Raw genomic sequence first — 6,351 nt, forward strand, 5'->3', positions numbered from 1 at the left:
ACACACACACACACACACACACACACACACACACACATACACACACACACACATTAATCTATTGCTTTGTGAACAAATCCATTCCACTTGATTAATAGGAGAATACCCCAACCGGTAAAAGTCCACTCCGTGTTTTCCAGGTTACTTACAACAACTCACTGCACCACATGCCATGAAGCCGAAACGACTCAAAACTGGAGGAGGTAACATCATTCCCACTGACATCCCACAATGTCCAGCTTTTGATAAAACCTTGTTCTTTTTTTTACTAGCCCCAGGCCATGTTAAATTACTGTTGAACTAAACAATGAAAAATTAGGACATAACAGGCTAGGATATATTCATATTTTTGGATGACAATTATTTGTTAGCTACATCTGATCTTCCCTCCCCCCCCCCCCCCCCCCCCCCCCCACACACACACACACACACACAAACACACACAGAGACAAAATGGACATTAGGAGATTCTTTACAAAGAAGCAACAGTTAGTGAAGTAGCAGAGACTCAGCGCTCTGCTGCCAGAGGTACGTGCTCTATTCAAACAAGTAGAGGTGTTGGTCCGGCTACTTCTTCTTCAGCTGAGACTGAAAGACGTTTCAGAGCTTCTAGAAGGCTGAAGACATGGCTTCGCTCCTCTGTGAAACAGCAGCGTTTGAACAATGTAGCTATCTGTCTGCCACCAAGACCTACACCAAGGTAGACTTGATCAGGTGCACATGAAGGAGATTTGCCAGTCTTTTGTGTTTGTAAATGACAGAAGGTGGTACATTTTTGGAAGCTTTGTCTAATCCGAGCAGGTAGAAATTGTTTTGTTTTTGTCTTTGCTCTAAGATTTGAAATGTCCAGCTGATGGTGTTATAGAGAATACATTGAAGGAGAAACATCAGCAATATGAGAAGAGGAGCAATGAAAAAGATACAACTTGTAGAATCATTAGGAAGTTAGCAGAACAATGTAAACAGTGTAAAATAGGATAGAAATATGGTGGAAGGCTTATGAAGGATCTGGTGCATGTGAAGAGATGCACATTGATGGTAAAGAAGATAGGGAGCTTAGGCAAACTGTGGAGGCAGAACATAGGTTTGATTGTGATCATACAGATACACAAAAGGGTATTGTTTTTCTTTTTAACCCTTGAACTATTTATGTGCTGCTTGTTGTTGTATATTTGAAAGTGATATTCATTTATTATATACTGGAAATGAGTTGTAAATTTCTAAATTAATATTTGAACAAATGTATCAACATTGGTGGCTCATTAAAGTGGTATGAATACAGCACATATCAATATATGACTATAAGGTATACTTTAGACTGATATCTGGTGCCATTGCTGAAACTGTTCTGGACCAGCACCGGACCATCTATGCATCTGCAGCTGGCCTGGTGCTGGCCCATGCATGGCCCACCTCTGGCAAACCACATCTGGGCCACCAAAGGGCTGTTTTTCTTTACAGTATGTGGGCCGAGAGTTACTGCCTTGTGTGGACCTGAACTGGGCCAGACCAATTTTGCTATGTGGGTGCAAATGTGTTTAAGATGAGACACTAAGAATTGAAGCCTGTCTGATATGAAAGGGCAGATGGACCCACAGTTTAGGAGGTACAACTGAAAAAGAACCGATCACCTCTGTGGACCAACCTGAACCTCTGGCCAACTAAAGACCTGATCGATTCTGTGGACCAGCCTGGACCTCAAGAAAGCTAAAAGCAAAATATCATTATCTCTAATGGATCTGGAGGGCACAAGAGGCTGCAGGTTGTCAAACAGGTTTACAGGAGCCTGTCCATTCAGGACCTTAAAGGTAATCAATAAATCTTTAAAATGAATTCTATACAGGGAGCCAGTGAAGGGAAGTGAGCACTGGTGAAAAATATTTATTTTGTATTTGTGTTTGAAAATGTTTGGTCAAATCATACAATTGCCAGGCATGTGAGGCATACAGCTGTCACAGTGGCTTTATTTTGGAACCAGTAGGTATGTGAGAACACCAACACTCAGTGAAGATACCAGTTGCTGAAGGCAGACTATACCAAGGAAAGATTATCATATTGTATACTAAGTCTTACACTTTCTAACATCTGTATCTTTCCTCTTTAGGACTCTCGACTTACTTGACGTCAGGCTCAGAACCGAGCCCAATACTGTCCCTGCTTGTTGTTGTCCAACTCCAAAGATGAATACTCCAGGTGCCTGCCTGTGTGCTCGTTAACGTGTACAACTACCTGGTTAGCTCACCCCCCCCCCCCCCCCCACACACACACACACACACACACTCACTCTTAGGGGCGGAGGTTTATTTAAGGGTAGATGTGGAAAGGCTACTTGAAGAGGCAAATTGTATGTTGTTGTATTTAAAATGAGTGTTTATGTAATTATTTTCAGTCTACATGTCCAGTATTGGTTTTATTAGTTCAAGGTAGTCATATTTGTTCACAACTTTATTATTAGTGAGCCTAAGAGTTACCAGATCCAAGCAAACAGTTACCGGAACGCACCCTGTCAATATGCTATGGTTTGCCAATTTCTGTCCCCTAACCCTTATTGTTAAATCAGTTAAATCTCAACCTTAACCTTGGACAAGGATACAGAAAAACATGAGTATGCAGCAAAGACTTGAGTACGAAATGTCACCAGCTGAGTATGAAGTGGGGGATACAAGATCGGGAAGAAAGTACACAATAATCAGCACTTATTCACAAAAATGTTATCGATACAGGTTTTACAGCTTCATTACTGCTTTCATTCATGCTTTATACATTTTTTTAAAACAGGAACAACAAACTCGTTCCCTATGCTTCTCACTGGAGTTTATCAGATAATGGATCTTACATTGTGATGTACATGATTCAGCTAGACTGCTGCCAGTTCAAGAAACAAAAACAAAAAACACTCTCCAACAATGTGAGACAACCGGTTTTAAATTACGGGACTTTGTGTTACGGTAAAGCAGTCTGAACTTGCGGGAAACTATTCCTCAGCACCAGCTGTTTTGTCATTGTATGGATCAAAGAAAATGTTGCTACTAAGACCAATGAAATTATCTTCATAGTAAAAGTAAAAACTCTAAAATGTATGTAGCTATTTTAAAATTGTTGCTTTGAACCTACAAGAGTGGACTCATTGATCTGGTATGGAATGAAATAAAATAAATTTAAAAAAAAAACAAAGGAAATGACACAAGATAAAATATTTTGAAATGTTTTTTAAATCATACTTATACCTTGAAAATAGGATCCAGGTCCGTCTGATGAGTGCAAGAAGTGGTGTGACCAAAACTGAAAAATATAAAAAGACTAAAAGTCACAGGGCAACAACAGATTTCACTGACATGTTTTAAAATGTAACCTTTCATAAGGACATCACTTTTTTTTTACACCATGTTTGCAATTTATACACTATTTTCTTCACAAAAACAATGTTAACACTACAAATTTTAAAATAAAATGTACATGTAATGGTTGTAGAGGAAATCAGATCAGATTTTCTCTGTCACGTTCCAAAATCTGACTGAACAAGAAAGAAAAGCATTTGTGTGTCTTTAAATGTTTTTTAAAGCAACGTTATACAGACTTTGTTTAGCTAGAAGTTTCTGACATTTTCCTTTCTGAATGTTAAAGTTACATAGTTGAAAATATTACGGCCTTGCATGGTTTGTATGTAACATGCTTATTCAGCATTACACAACAGTGCATTTACAGTAAATTACTGTGTCCTGCTTTCATTCCGGTTTGTCTAAAAATAAATTCTTCCTGTAAAAGGCGCCCCATCAAGTTGTCATGTTGCTTCAAGTTCAGCAACCTGAAGAAATGTTGTTTCCTGTAATGAATGACTGTAACTAAAAATAGTACTAGGCTGAGAGTTTTAGATATTTACCGTGTTTCACTGGGATTCAGTCCAGTCTTGACATCCACAGGGAGAGTTCTAGACCAGTCAAACATGGATCTGTCCAAGCCATCTTGAGAGAGTTGCTTTCCTTTGCTTCAACATAAACATTTAATCATATATGTCAGCTTGTGAAATAAATGTATGTAGATTTCATTACTAAGTGAAACTAGTGTTTTGGTACAGTCACGAGATAAAATGTAATTTAATTTCTCACTGATCAAAGGAACCTCCATGATTGAACTCGATGGGTTCGTCTTCAGACGCCTCAGTCCACGTAGACATTCGTCTGTTCAATGTATCTGCTTTCCCGTCTGTCAAACGGCTTTAACATATAAACATTTAATAGTTACATTTCAGGTAACGAACTGAATTCAAGAGTTTTAACTATTTAAAAAAAATCTTCCCTGACTTCAACACAATCACTAAACAAATTTTATGGTGGGAAATAAACATAAAAAACATTTTATTGTTGAGTTACTTTTGTGATTATAGTCACACAATAAGCATCTGATTTAAATTCTCACATTTGTTGATGAGAGGAGCCTCCACCTCTGAACTCAATAGGCTCTGACATAGACCTTGTAGTCCGCATTGAGATGTGGCTCATAAATGAGTGTGGTCTCTTCGCTGTCAAATGGCTTTAATATAAGATAAACATTTAATAGTCACATTTCAGGTCGTGATCCAAATTTATTTTTATAATTTACCACATGACTGAATACCTGATAAAGTCTTACGTTTTATAAACACCAATGCTTGGATCGTTGAATTCATGCCCTTCATGTTTGGACTGGTCAGACCTCGGGGTCACACAGCTTGGCACAGAGGAATCTGCTCTCTCCTCTAACATTGTTCTTCAATACAAAATGTACAGAATAGTTTGACACAAGAACTGTGAGCTGGAGAACAGTCAGTCCGTTACTGTTGTATCGTTCCTACCTTGTAGCTGTGCTCCGTTTGTCATTTTGTACAAACAGAGCAGCTTTAGAGGTAAAATCACCTTCGTCCGTTTCCTCATTGGAAGTCATGGATGAGTGTACACTTTAGACAGATAACATGGATTAGTTTGTCACCTTAAAGATGTAAAGTAATAAAAATTATTTATGCTATGAGTCTTACCTGTCAATGTGTAATCCAATTAAAAAAAAAGAAAAAACTGTGAATAAAACATGTGATCCTTTTGGTGTCCTGTGAGACTGTGTGTACATCTGACTAATATCAGATGAAGTCTTGTCAGACCAGTAAGTCTTCCTGCCTACCAAAGAATCCACAGCCAGCTTTTACCACTCCCAACGTATGAGTTGCTGGGTAGAAAACTGTTTTGTTGTCATTTGAACAATTCTGGTGTTGGCATAAAAAAAACATATGCCATCTTAGATCAGCATGCTGGTAGTTTATTCAAAACTTACACCAAAATTATATGACTTGTGTTCGTCACTTTGAATCCAATCAGGCCTTCTCCTACTCCGCTCCTGTTTCCTGGAATATCTTACAAAAAGACCTGAAGCTCTCAACCTTGACCTCTCTAAGTGGCTTCAAACATCTGTTAAGTTCCTGGCAAGAACCAACGCAGACATGTTCCTGTTTTTAGTTTTCTACACCGCCTTACAATCTAGCTGGGTTTTTTCTTTTGTTTGTTTGTTTTCACTACTTTTCCTTTTGATTGTCCTTTTGGTTGCGATTTTGTTTTGATTTGTAAAAAAAATAATAATAATAAATTTGTATGCCTCTTTTGCGACTGTCTGTTGTCGCTGTTGTCCATTGTTGTCATCACTCTTTGTTAAAATCAGGTCTCTCTTGTAAATGAGTCCCCGAGGCTCAATGGGATTAACTTGTCTAAATAAAGGTTGAATGAATGAAAAAATTTAAACAAGTCAACACAAGTTCTGTAAAATGTGTGATGGGACCTTAACCAATGAAAATTCCTTCAAACATGCTTCTGGCTGAAGACAAAATTTTAAAAGAATGTGGTTGATAGATGCATTTTCATAAATTAAAATGTTTTTTGCTCAACTGCAAAGTAGTTTACAGAAAATCTTTATAGGCTTACTACATTTTTCCGAGACGCTGAATTTTGATTTTTGATCATTTGTAAGCTATAATCAGTGGTGTTCTAGCTGACCAAAAAGTTAGCTTTGCTAACCACTAATTCACTAACTTAAGTCAAATAGTACCAGTAAATTATGGTACATATTCATTAAATTAGTACCATTGATTATTATTATTAACACTTTTGGTAACAGCTGTTGTTTTTAAATGTACTTTCTAAATAAATCTGATGTGATTTCTGCCCTGCTCATATGAGCAGCAGGGAGGAAGGGGAACAGCCCCTCCGCCTCCCTTTGTCTCCTCCGCTCAGTTTCATGCACCCGTTTAAGCTTAAATGAATTCCTGTTAGGGCAGCACTGTGGCGCAACTGGTAGAGCTGCTGCCTCTCAGCAAGCAGGTCCCTGGTTCAA

At 38.2% G+C, this 6,351-nt stretch overlaps 2 protein-coding genes across 2 annotated transcripts in view; one reads left to right on the plus strand and one right to left on the minus strand.

Annotated features, from left to right (window-relative positions):
* foxr1 (forkhead box R1) overlaps positions 1-6,351 on the minus strand; it is a 28,285-nt gene that overhangs the window by 10,654 nt on the left and 11,280 nt on the right. The gene's annotated exons all lie outside the window — the stretch shown is intronic.
* LOC119424608 (glucose-6-phosphate exchanger SLC37A4) overlaps positions 1-6,351 on the plus strand; it is a 60,661-nt gene that overhangs the window by 773 nt on the left and 53,537 nt on the right. The gene's annotated exons all lie outside the window — the stretch shown is intronic.

Source organism: Nematolebias whitei, chromosome 2 (genome assembly GCF_014905685.2).
Source record: "Nematolebias whitei isolate Nwh7 chromosome 2, NemWhi1, whole genome shotgun sequence".
Taxonomy (NCBI): domain Eukaryota; kingdom Metazoa; phylum Chordata; class Actinopteri; order Cyprinodontiformes; family Rivulidae; genus Nematolebias; species Nematolebias whitei.